Here is a 13951-nt window from a genome sequence, read left to right on the forward strand (position 1 = left end):
TAATCAAGTTCTAATTTTGTCCCACTACTGGAGTAGAATCATTCAGAGTACTCCACCAGATACCATGTGATTTGTGAGGTTTTGCCAATTCAGTTGGAGGAAAGAGCAAATATTATTGGCTAAGTTAGCTCCAGGTATTCATCCCTCTAATTTTGTTGAGTGGCTCCCCTCTCCTTTACCCATCCTGGCCCCAAGTAGTTTCTTCAAACCCCATACTAATCCTTTTAGTTGAAGACTTGAAAGGAATCCTAGGCAAATCTCAAGAGCTATTGTTCTGTGTACCTCCATTTAGTGCCCTGCCCTGTGAATTTGTAGCTGTCTTGTCCCCTTGAGTTCTCAGCTCTGTCTCTTAAACTCAAGGGAACCACAGGGCTCTATTCGGGTTCTCTCTCCCTGGCTGCAGCCTAGAAACTCTATACGAACAAAACCTGGGGCTTACTTCATTCTTTTCCCATTTCTCAGTGAGCACGATCTTGTAATGCCTGTTTTCCAATGTCTGAAAACCATTGCTTTATATATTTTGTCCAGTTTTTTACTTGTTTAAGGCAAGAAGGTAAGTCCTGCTACTCCATGTTTGCTGGAAGCAGAAGTCTGTTTTTAAATATAGAACTATCTGCCTCGATCTTTTTAAGTTTGTTGGATATTATTTTGTTTGTATTATTTAGTACCTCCATACAATGCTAAATATTCACACTCTTCTGTTTCAAACATACTGTTAACACTAACCTCAACTTGCATCAGCTAGGTTTATTTTTAAGACTTCAGACTGCTGTTTCCTTAGGGGACAGTCATGGGGAGATGTTGCACAAAGGGTACAAAGTTTCAGTTAGGTAGGATGAATAAGTTCTGCAGGTCTAGTGTACAGCATGGTAACTATATTGTATATTTGAAATTTGCTAATAGTAGATCTTAAATGTTCTCATCTCCCTTTCATTCACATACAATGTGAGGTTATAGATATGTTAATTAGCTTGATTATGATAATCATTTCACGATGTACACATATATCAAAACATCTTCACAATAGCCAAGATTTGGAATCAACCTTCTATTCTCTATCTCCAAGGGTTCAACCGTTTTGATTTTTAGATCCCACAAATGAGTGAGAACATGCAATGTCTGTCTTTCTGTGCCTGGCTTATTTCACTTAACATAATAACCTCCAGTTCCATCTATGTTGTTGCAAATGACAGGATGTCATTCTTTTTATGCCTGAATAGTACTTCAGGGTGTATATGTTCCAAATTTTTTTTATCCGTTCATCTGTTGACAGATACTTACGTTGCTTCCAAATCTTAGCTATTGTAAACAGTGCTGCAACAAACATGGGAATGCAGGTATCTCTTTGATATACTGATTTCCTTTCTTTTGAGTATCTACCAAGCAGTGGAATTGCTGGATCACGTGGTAGCTCTATTTTTAGCTTTTTGAGGAACCTCCAAACTATTCTCCATAGTGATTGTACAAGTTTACATTCCCACCTACGGTGTACAAAGGTTCACCTTTCTCCACATCCTCACCAGCATTTGTTATTGCTTGTCTTTTGGATATAAGCCATTTTAACTGAGGTGAGATGATATCTCCTTCTAGTTTTGATTTGCTTTTCTCTGATGATCAATGATGTTGAGCACCTTTTTATATACCTATTTTCCATTTGTATGTCTTCTTTTGAGAAATGTCCAGATCTTTTGCCCGCTTTTAATCGGATTATTATACTTTTTTGTATAGAGTTGTTTGAGCTCCTTATGTATTCTGGTTATTAATTCCTTGTCACATGGATAGTTTGCAAATATTTTCTCCCATTCTGTGGGTTGTCTCTTCACTTCGTTGATTATATCCTTTGCTGTGCAGTAGCTTTTTTTTTTTTTTAATACAGATAGGGTCTTGCTATGTTGCCCTGGCTTGTCTTGAAATCCTGGCCTCAAGCAATCCTTCCACCTCGGCCTCCCAAAGTGCTGGAATTACAGGCGTGAGCCACCATGCCTAGCCCCAATATGCAGAAGCTTTTTAATTTCCTGTGATCCCATTTGTCCATTTTTGCTTTGGTTGTCTGTGCTTGTGGGGTATTATGCAAGAAATCTTTGCTCAGTCCAATGTCCTGGAGAGTTTCTCCAATGTTTTCTTGTAGTAGTTCCAGAGTTTGAGGTCTCAGATTTCAGACTTCAATCCATTTTGATTTGATTTTTGCATATATCAAGAGACAGAGGTCTAGTTTCATTCTTCTGCATATGGATATCCTGTTTTCCCAGCACCGTTTATTAAATCCTTTTCTCAATATATGTTCTTGGAATCTTTGTCAAAAAATGAGTTCACTGTAGATGTATGAATTGGTTTCTGGGTTCTGTATTCTGTTTCATTAGTCTATGTGACTGTTTTTATGCCAATATCATGCTGTTTTGGTTGCTGTAGCTCTGTAGTATAATTTGAAGTCAGATAATGTGATTCCTTCAGTTTTGTTCTTTTTCCTTAGAATAGCTTTGGCTATTCTGGTTCTTTTTTGGTTCCATATAAATTTAAGGACTTTTTTTTTCTACTTCTGTGAAGAATACTATTGGTATTTTGATAGGGATTACACTGAATCTGTAGATTGCTTTGGGTAGTATGAACATTTTAACAATATTGATTCTTCTAATCCATGAACATGGAATATCTTTTCATTTTTTGGTGTCCTCTTCAATTTCTTTCATCCGTGTTTTATAGTTTTTATTTTAGAGATCTTTCACTTCTTTGATTAATTTCTGGGTATTTTGTTTTATTTGTAGCTATTGTGAATGGGATTACTTTTTCAGATTGTCTGCTGTTAGCATATAAAAATGCTACAGATTTTTCATTCTACTATAAAGACACATGCACATGTAGGTTTATTGCATCACTGCTCACAATAGTGAAGTCTTGGAGCCAACCCAAATGTCCATCAATGATAGACTGGATAAAGAAAATGTGGCACATATACACCATGGAATACTATGCAGCCATGAAAAATGATGAGTTCATGTCCTTTGCAGAGACATGGATGGAACTGGAAACCATCATTCTCAGCAAAGCAACACAAGAGGAGAAAACCAAATACCACATTTTCTCACTCATAAGTGGGAACTGAACAATGAGAACACATGGACACAGGGAGGGGAACATCACACACCAGGGCCTGTCAGGGGGTGGGGGACCGGGGGAGGGATAGCAGTAGGAGAAATACCTAATGTAAATGACAAGTTGATGGGTGCAGCAAACCAACATGGCACATGTATACCTATGTAACAAAACCTGCACGTTGTGCACATGTACCCCAGAACTTAAAGTATAATAATAATTAAAAAAAAAGCTACTGATTTTTGTATGTTGATTTTTGTATTCTGCAACTTCACTGAATTTATCAGTTCTAATAGTTTTTTCGGTGGAGTCTTTAGGTTTTCATAAATATAATATCATATCATCTGTAAACAAGAATAATTCGAATTCTTCCTTTCCAATTTGGATGCCCTTTACTTCTTTCTCTTGTCTGATTGTTCTAGTTAGGACTTCCAGTAATGTGTTCAATTACGGTGGTGAAAGTGGGCAACCTTGTTGTGTTTCAGATCTTAGAGGAAAAGCTTTCAGTTTTTCTCCATTCAATATGATACTAGCTGTGGGTCTGTCATACGTGGCTTTTATTATGTTAAGGTATGTTCCTTCTATACCCAGTTTTTGAGAGTTTTTATCATGAACAGATGTTGAATTTTATCAAATGCTTTTTCAGCCTCAATTGAAATGATCATGTGGTTTTTGACTTTCATTCTGTGGATATGATGTATCACATTGACGGATTTGCTTATCTTGAACCATCTTTGCATCACTGGGCTAAATCCCACTTGGTCATGATGAATGATCTTTCTAATGTGTTGTTGAATTTGGTTTGCTAGTATTTTCTTGAGGATTTTTGTTTGTATTAATATTCATCAGTGATATTGGCCTGTAGTTTTCTTTTGTTTGATGTGTCTTGTCTGGTTTTGGTATCAGGCTGACACTGGCCTTGTACAAGGAATTTGGAAGTATTCCCTCCTCCTCTATTTGTCAGAACAGTTTGAGTAGGATTGGTATTAGTTCTTTTTTAAATATTTGGTAGAATTCAGCAGTTAAGCCATTGGGTCTGAGATTTTCCTTGCTGGAAGGCTTTTTATTATGACTTCAGTCTTATTACTTGCTATTGGTCTCTTCGAGTTTTGGATTTCTTCATGGTTCAATTTTGGTAGGTTGTATGGTCTACGAAATTTATCCGATTATTCTAGATTTTTCAATTTATTGTCATATGGTTGCTCATAGTATCCACTAATGATCCTTTAAATTTCGATGGTGTCAGTTGTAATGTCTCCTTTTTCATCTTTAATTTTATTTATTTGGGTCTTCTCTTTTTGTTGTCTTAGTTAACCTGGCTCAATTTTGTCACTTTTATTTTTTCAAAAAAACAATTTGTTGTTTCATTGATCTTTTGTATTGTCTTCTTCTTTAATTTATTTCTGCTCTGATCTTTATTATTTCTTACCTTCTACTCATTTGGGGTTTGCTTTGCTCTTGCCTTTCTAGTTCTTTAAGATTCATTATTAGGTTTGCTTATTTGAAGTTTTTTTTCTTTTTGATGTAGGTACTTATAGCTATACCTAGTATTGCTTTTGCTGTATCCCTTAGGCTTTAGTATGTTGTGTTTGTATTATTATTTGTCTCAAAAATTTTTGCAATTTCTTTTTTAATTTCTTCATTGACTCACTGGTCATTCAGTAGCATATTGTTTAATTTCTATGTGTTTGTATAATTTCCAAATTTCCACTCATTATTGTTTTCTAGTTTTATTCCATTGTGATCAGAGAAGATGCTTAATATTATTTCAATTTTTTTTGAAAGAATACCTGGGAAATTCATCGCAAAAAGATCATCACCTGGGCACATTGTTATCAGGTTATCCAAAGTTAAGATGAAGGAAAGAATCTTAAGAGCTGTGAGACAGAAGCACCAGGTAACCTATAAAGGAAAACCTATCATATTAACAGCAGATTTCTCAGCAGAAACCCTACAAGGCAGAAGGGATTGGGGCCCTATCTTCAGCCTCCATAAACAAAACAATTATCAGCCAGGAATTTTGTATCCAGTGAAACTAAACATCATGTGTGGTGCTTAGCTATTTATTTTGTTATCTATTGTTGTTGCTCAAACTATTCAAGTTTTGGCCATTCGGAACTCTTTCACATTGGCACTTGTGTACTTTTGGCATACCTTCATCCACTTTGTTTGGAGCACTTCTTCTTTCTGGCACCACAGGATGCTCCAGGCTCATCTTGTGTTTTCTTCTCTACATTGGCCCTAGACTTAGTCATTTCTCCTAGGAGCCTTGGTTCTTTTTTTTTTTCCTTTGATGAATGGCTTTAGAAACCAAGATCTTGGTGACGGGTATGCTCATTGCTACTGTGATGACACTGCTTCTACACATTCTAAATGAACAGAACTAGGAAATATATGTATGTGTACTGTCACATGTATATACATATCCATAATTATGTTCCTATATGCATATATATTAAACTAAACATTAGTTCACTGACATTAAAAATGTATGAGGATATGGATATAAAAAATTAAAATCATGCCTTATCTTCCCAATCTTCCATAATTGTTTTATTTATAATGAAAACAAATGTAATAACATTATTAAAAAATGAATAAAATAAATACAAGTTCATACTAATATTTCTAACTTGAATCCAGAACTGCAGAATTTATTCTAGCCTTCTGCCTCACCACTTTGTTTATTTGTAACTACTTACTCTGGTACTATGACTCTTATTATCTATAATTTATTTACTTATTTCTTCAATCCTAGAATACATGTAAAATAGTTTCAGAATTGCTATCCTGCAGCTCCGTAAGAAAGGAAAACTTTACAAATTATAGTATTAATTCATAGTTCTTTTTGTCTTTAGTCTTGGAATAGCTAATTAAAGCACGGTTTTTCCAAAGTTACTTTGGTCATCTCCTTTTTTCCTCACCCTCTTGAATGAAGTTATATCATATATTTGTAATACAGTTAGATTCATTTGTTACAGTCTGCATTCCATTCTGGGATCTCCTGACACCTTTATTGATTTTTTAAAATGTCCACAAAATGTACTCTGTATGAGCAGAGTCATGTATCCATCATCCTAGTACCATATAGGACAGTTCAATCACCCTAAAAATTTCCCTTTGTCCCACCCCAAGGGCCATTTTTTTTTTTTTTAAGATGGAGTTTCACTCTTGTCACCCAGGCTGGAGTGTAGTGGTGCGATCTTGGCTCACTGCAACCTCTGCCTCCCTGGTTCAAGCGATTCTCCTGCCTCAGCCTCCCAAGTATCTGGGATTACAGACATGTGCCACCAAGCCTGGCTAGTTTTTTTTTTTTTTGTATTTTTAGTTGAGATGGGGTTTCACCACTGGAAATACTGGACTTGAACTCCTGACCTCAGGTGATCTGCCTGCCTCGGCCTCCCAAAGTACTGGGATTACAGGCATGAGCCACCATACCTGGCCCCAGGGGTCATTTTGAAAGGCTGATTTACAAGTATGTAGAAACCATAACCCTGACCTACTGAAACTGCTGAGATCAGAGACAGCTGGGAAACAACACAACAGAAAAATGTAATTTATTCTTTCTAGATGCTTTCTAGAGGCTGAATGAGAAACCTGCAATGATTCCCTGAAGAAGCAGAAGAGATGGTGAATATAGGAGACCTGGGGAGTCTCTCAAATCTTCAGCTGGATGCTTATCTTTGTCATACACTGTATTTCACTTGTTTAAGTGGCAAATGGTTGGGATTGTGCATCTTTCCTTCTGGGAAACCATAAAGATGAAAAGGCTATTCATATAGTCTGGTGGGGAAGAAATCTCTCAATATTAAGAACATGACCTCATGACCTAATCTTGAAGCAGCCCTATGGGAGACCAGTGAGGAGACCTATGTCTATGAATAGAGATCTTGCAATTGGCAATTAATGAAGTAGGTGAAGCATTTTTTCTCATATGACACTAAATTCAATTGAAAATATTTCATTTGGTATTTTTGCATCTCTAAGCTATTAGTGAGATTGGTTTATAGGTTTCTTTCTTTTTTTGCTATTATTGGCAGCCTTTGGTATAAAGATGTTGCTCCTTTTGAAAAATGCATTAGCCAGGCGTGGTGGCTCAAGTCTGTAATTTCAGAACTTTGGGAGGCTGAGGCAGGTGGATCACCTGAGGTCAGGAGTTTGAGACCTGCCTGGCCAACATGGCGAAACCCTGTCTTATTAAAAATACAAAAATTAGCCGGGCGTGGTGGCATGTGCCTGAAATTCCAGCTACTCAGGAGGCTGAGGTAGGAGAATCGCTTGAACCTGGGAGGCAGAGGTTGCAGTGAGCCGAGATTGTGCCACTGCACTACAGCCTGGGCAACAACAATGAAACTCCGTATCAGAAGAAGAAGAAAAAAAAGAAAAAACAAAAAAACAGAAAAATGCATTAGTTAGAATTCTGTAAAGATAACAAACTGGATATGAGTAGCAATCAAAATCTGATCCTCTTCTGGGACTGACAGTTGGGGGCAAATTAGGCTTTGACTCTCATGGGAATCCTAGCAGGGAGAACTTGGGTGGAGCTTTCTCATAGATAGACTGGTCAAACCTTGGAAACCGGAGTTAGAAAACCCCAGGGAGAGAATTAGAATGAGATAGATACTGAAAAAAGCTAAGGCTAACAAGACACGAATCTCAAGCGAGAGAGAGGTGAATTACGTTAGATCCCCTCAGGTAGGTTTGATTGTCTGGGCTTCCAAGAGGCATAAGGGAGCTGAAAGGGTGAACTGTGTCCTCTCCATATATATCTTATATCTCTGGATATAAGGAAGTATGAGGAGAGCTGGTGGCAGGACGTTTTCTCCTGAGGCCTTAGTGGGGTACTGGTATCCTGCCTGCTGCTATGGGGAGCTCATGACGGGTGAGGTCACCATGTCTTCCACCACTTTGGGGCCCACTTCCCCCATTCTTTAATAATTGGACCTCAGTAGTCTCAAGTAGAACTGACTCATCCGATGGGTCCCAGAAGCTAGAGAAAAAGGTCAATCAAAACAAGTATAACACATATCCAATAAAACTTGTTCAAGATAAGCACTTGAGTAAAAATATATGAACACTTAGGAATATGTAATAGGGTACAAAATATTTTCTGAGTCAGCATAACCTTCCAACTATTCAATGCAGTAGCTGGTTAGAAGAAAAATGTGGTCATTACTAGGACACATCTTGGTGGCCTGCAAACTCATATGAAAAGAGCAAAAAGACAAAGATGAAAACCATGAGGAGCATGTACATAGTATTGGGGTAAATGTACGTATGAGGTTCTGTAGTGTATACCCAAGAGTAGAACTACTGGGTCTTGAGTGTGTCTTCAACTTTGCCTAATATCCTAAACCATTCTCCAAAGACATGGTGCCAGTTTGCACACTCATCAGCAGTGTACAAGAGTTACCTTTGCTATACAACATCTCCAACACTGGGCATTATCAGTCTTTTAAGTATTTGCCAATATGATACGTGTCTAGTGGTATACCATGGTATTAATTTGTATTCCTTCTTTAACAATGAGGTTGAACAGTTTTTCATATGTTTATCATCTACTTAGATTTCCTTGTTTTTTGAAATGCATATTTTAGTGTTTTGCCTGCTTTTCTATTGAGTTATATTTTACCCTCACATTGATATGTAGGTATTCTTTATATATTCTGGATATGAGTACTTGGTTAGTAAGTATGTGGCAAATATATTCTCTCTGTGACATGTATCTCTTTTTCTTAATTTTTATTTTATTTTTAAATTTTTAAATTAAACAAATTTTTTGAGATGGGGTCTTGCTCTGCTGCTCAGGCTGGAGTGTAGTAGTGTGATCATGGCTCACTACAGTGTGGTGTGTCTCTTGGTGAATGAGTCTTTTGATGAATAAAATTTCTTAATTTTAACGTAGTGAAATGTATCAATCTTTTGCTTTATAGTTACTATTTTTTGTGTCGTAAGAAAACTCTTCCTGGTCCCACATCATGAAGATAATTTTCTTTATTGTATTCTAAAAAGCTTTAAAGTGTTGCCCACATTTAGTTTTATGACCCACCAGAGTGTTTATGTAAGGTGTGAGGTAGGGATCAGGTTGTTAGCCTCTTTCAGGCAGACAAATCTCATATAAGCAGTGATCTTTCATTATTTCCCCTTACATCTAATGAAGGGCCTCAACTGAGCACTCTCTTGCACTTCTCCCCACTTCTATATTCTTATTAAATCAACATAGTTCAGATCTTATCTTTTTCTCACTTGGGATGGAGATTTATCTGCCTCACCCAAACACCCATCATACATAATACCTACACATAATATAATACTCATCACTTTCTAAAATTCAGAATTCATTGTATTATTCCTCTTGCCAACCTTACCTATGTTTCCCATGACCTTAAGGATAGAATTTAACACACTAGTTTGTCATCAAGTTTTAGGAAGGCTGTGGTCTTTACACATTTCTTGCCTTATATTCTCCTCTGTCCCTTTACAAACACAGTGCTCTGGCCTTTCTATTTTATCCAATGGCTTTGACCTTTCTTTTCTCATATTCATTTTTGAATTCTTGGTGCTTAGCATTGAGTAGGTATTCAACATATTTCTGTTAAAATAGCAATTGAGTCCAACCTACACAAAGCATATGTTCTGGTTAGTGGCACATCATAAATGCTTAATAAATGTTTGCTTGTTGAATGACCATCTCTGCACTTAGTATCTATATCACTTATTTTGCTTACTAACATACCAAAATAAGGTGTCCTTTACCATAATTTACATATATATTTGTGAGATCCAGTCCTTGGGGCAATGAAACAATAAGTTACCGACAATCATAGATAACACAGCAAAATGTTTTGTAGAGATGGCAAACAAGATAGCAAACATGGGGCTGATTGTATAATATGAATAGTAAATATAAGAAGTGCTTAAAAAGAGAGAGTACTGAGAGTCAGTGTCTATAGGAAAGGCCTCCAAAAGGAGGTAGGTTTCAGCTGAATTTTGAAGGATGGTGAGGCCTAAGGAATTCTGAACAGGGAAAAGAACAAATGTAGGAGTGGGCTTTAGCATGGGATCTGGTGGGACATTCAGGTTAGTAGCCTTGGCCCCTGCAATCTGATCTTGTGGCTTGGCACATGAAGATTTTCTGTGCTGTTCTGGGATGGAGCCCATCCTGGGAGTTGATTGTGTGACATCAGCATGAACAAAGGTCCTGATAGCATTAAAGCAGTATAGCATGGACTCTAGAGTCAGACCTAGGCTCAAATCCCAGGGCTACTGCTGCCAGGGTATGTGTCCACAGGCAAGTTACTTACTGCTATGGACTAAATTGTGTCACCCCAAAATTCATATGTTGAATCCCTATCCCCTAATGTGATGATATTTGGCGATGGGGCCTTTGGGAGGCAATTAGGCTTGGGTGAGGTCATGAGAGTGGGGCCCTCATAATTGAGATTAGTGCCCATATATGAAGAGACACCAGAGATCTTGCTTCCTTTCTCTCTGTCTTCCATGTTGGTATCCTGATCTTGGACTTCCAGCCTCCAGGCCTGTGAGAAAATAAATTTCTGTTGTGTAAGTCAGCCTGTCTATGATATTTTGTTATGGCAACCTGAGCAGACTAAGATATATGCATTCTCTAAGCCTCAGTTTCCTCACCCATGGAAAGAATATATTTACCTTCAAGGGCTTATGTGGGGAGTAAACACAGGCAAAAAACAAACAAGCAAATAAACAAAAGTCAGAATGGTTCCTGGCACACAGTAAACACTCAACAAATCTGCTATGAGAGGTGAGGTGGAATTACTGTTAGGGACTAGAAATAGGGGGCAGGGTGAATATCCAGGAATTATAGTGAATGCAGGGTACCCTCTTTAGCATCATAAATTCTGCAAAGGAGACTAAATCAGTCTCCTCAGTCTCCATGGCATGGGGAGTAATCGGTAGTTTTTATTCCATGGCCATGATTAATGATCCCTTCTTGAGTGCCATAGGACAGCTAAGAGACAAATGGATAAGATAGGGTCATCCATGAAGAGGTTCTGTCTTAGTCCCTTTGTATTGTTATAAAGGAATGCCTGAGGCTGGGTAATTTATAAAGGAAAGAGGTTTATTTGGCTCACAGTTCCATAGGCTGTACAAGAAGCATGGCACCAGCATCTGTATCTGATGAGGGCCTCAGCAAGCTTCCATTAACAGTGGAAGGTGAAGGGGAATGAGAATCACATGACAAAAGACAGGAAGGAAGAAGTGAGAGAAGAGGGGAAGAGGTGCCAGGCTCTTTTTAACAACCAGAGTGAGAATTCATTCATTACCACAAGGATGGCACCAAGGCTTTCCTGAGGGATCCACCCCTGTGGATCAAACACTTCCCACTGGTCCCTACCTCTTAACACTAGCCATCAAATTTCGAGATTTGGAGGGGACAAATATCCAAATTATATTAGGTTGGTTGAAACTCCACCCATGGTGTCCACGTAATTGACACTAGACTTGTCAGGCTACAGGCTGAAGAAACTCAGCCAAGCACAAAATTTTAATTAAAAATAAAAAATTTGAGCCCAATCACAGCTCCCATTGCCATTGCATTTTACTGCTACCAGGCCCAGATGCCTTTCGACTGTTAGAAGAACTGGACAGCTTACTTGATTGGGACAAATCAGGGCAGCTTCTTTGACACTCTGAATTTATCTATGAGCTGGGCCTCTGGACATGAGGCCATGCCCCCAATGTTCTGTTGCTTTTGATGCAGACCTTGGACTCAGACTTAACTGCCATGGTTTTCCCCCAGGAGAAGTGGATTCTTCAGTAAAACAGGGGTGTGCATAAGTCACACAAAGACCTTTACAAGAACATTTGTAACAGCTTATTTTTAAAATTCTTTAAACAATTTTTTATTTTTTATTTTTGTGGGTAGATGTATATATTTATGGAGTTCATGAGATATTTTGATACATGCATACAATTCATAATAATCACATCAGGGTAAATGGGGTATCCATCACCTCAAGCATTTATCCTTTCTTTGTGTTACAAACAATCCAATTACACTCTTTTAGTTATTTTAAAATGTACAATAAATTATTGTCAACTATAGCTATCCTGTTGTGTTATCAAATAGTAGGTCTTATTCATTCTAACTATATTTTGTACCCATTAAACATCCTCAGTTCCCCTCCCCAAACCACTACCCTTCTCCACCTCTGGTAACATCCTTCTACCCTCTATCTTCACGAGTTCAATTGTTTTAATTTTTAGATCCCACAACTAAGTGAGAACATGTGATGTTTGTCTTTCTGTGCCTGGCTTATTTGACCTAGCATAATGACCTCCAGTTCCACCCATGTTGTTGCAGATGACAGGATTTCATCCTTTTTAATGGCTGAATAGTACTCTGTTGTGTATCTATGTGCCACATTTTCTTTATCCATTTGTCTGTTGATTTGTCAATAATAGGTCTAAACTGGGAACAACCCAAATGTTCTGCAATGGCTGAATAGATAAGCAATATCTGATATCTCCATAGGACAGAATTCTCAGCAAGAAAAAGGAACAAAGTACAGATACTTTGTTTTGAGGATAAACCTCAAAAACATGCTAAGTGAAAGAAGCTAGATCCAAACAAGTACATACTGTATGATTCCATTTAAGTGAAGTTCAAGAACAGGCAAAACTAATCTATAGCATGAGAATCCAGAATTACTGTTACCTTTGTTGGAGATGGGAGGGGACACAGTATTGATTGGGAAGTTGCATGGAAGACATTTCTTGAGGAATGGAAATGTTCTATATCTTAATTGTGTGTGTGTGTGTGTGTATGTACGTATGTGTGTGTATGAAAAATTCATCAGACTAAATACTGAAGAAGTACACCTGTTATGGTGTCTAATTTATACCTCAATTAAAAGAAGGAGAAGAAAAGAAAGAACAGGAGTAGGAAGTGGGAAATTAAGCCATCAATAAACCCAACAAAGCACAAAACAAGGCTAGCAGGATCTGCCATGCAGGCTTATCCCCTGCAGTGGGGAGACAGGCAGCTGTAGTGTGGTGCTCCTGTGAATGGAGCCAGTGTTCTGGGCTCAGAGGCCTTGCTTGGCCGCTTCCTGCTGGGGCCTGTTGCAGAGTTCGCCCAAGGTTGTGGGGAGAACGGCTTGACTTGATCTTGCGGGAGGATTGGCTCTAACAGGCCAGGGCTCCTCAGCCACCAGAAACGGTTATCAGACAGTCTTTCTGGGAAGACAGATAATTTTGTAAAAATTACAGGAGCTTTTGCCAACCACATTTCGGCCTCTTAACTTTTTGGCAGCTGCTTCAGGAGCATCACAGAGCTGGCTGAAACAGTTTCCAGAGCACAACAGAGTGGGCATTAATCCCACAGATTTGCTGCCAAACAGGGAGGAAAAATGGCAACTTAAAAAAAGACAAAGAAATAGTAGTTGGAGGCTGAGATTGCTTTAATGAAGGGCCAGAATATCTCCCAAAACCACAGCTGAGTTCTGTATTGGGTGCAGTGTCCTATTCTCAGAGGACTTGGCTCTTCTGATTTTTTAAACCATAGATGAGGAAGAAATTATTGTGAACACAGCTCTCGATTTTTCTCCCCTCCCCTTTCCTCCATCCTGCCACATTCCTAGCTCCCACCAACAATGCTGTATTGCTTGGTTGCTCTGTCTACACTGAGCTACATGTTCAATAAGCAGACATCATTTGTTCCCTTTCATTCAGCCTAGAGTTGTCCCTGCTTCTGTTTGATTCCTCCTGTTGGTCCCAATGGTGTGATGGCAAGTTGGATTTCTCTCTCCTTCTGTTTTTTCCTCCTTCTCTCCCATTTCATGCATTCAACATGTATTCTTCATGCATCTATCCATGAAAA

Source organism: Macaca fascicularis, chromosome X, assembly GCF_037993035.2.
Source record: "Macaca fascicularis isolate 582-1 chromosome X, T2T-MFA8v1.1".
Classification (NCBI taxonomy): Eukaryota; Metazoa; Chordata; class Mammalia; order Primates; family Cercopithecidae; genus Macaca; species Macaca fascicularis.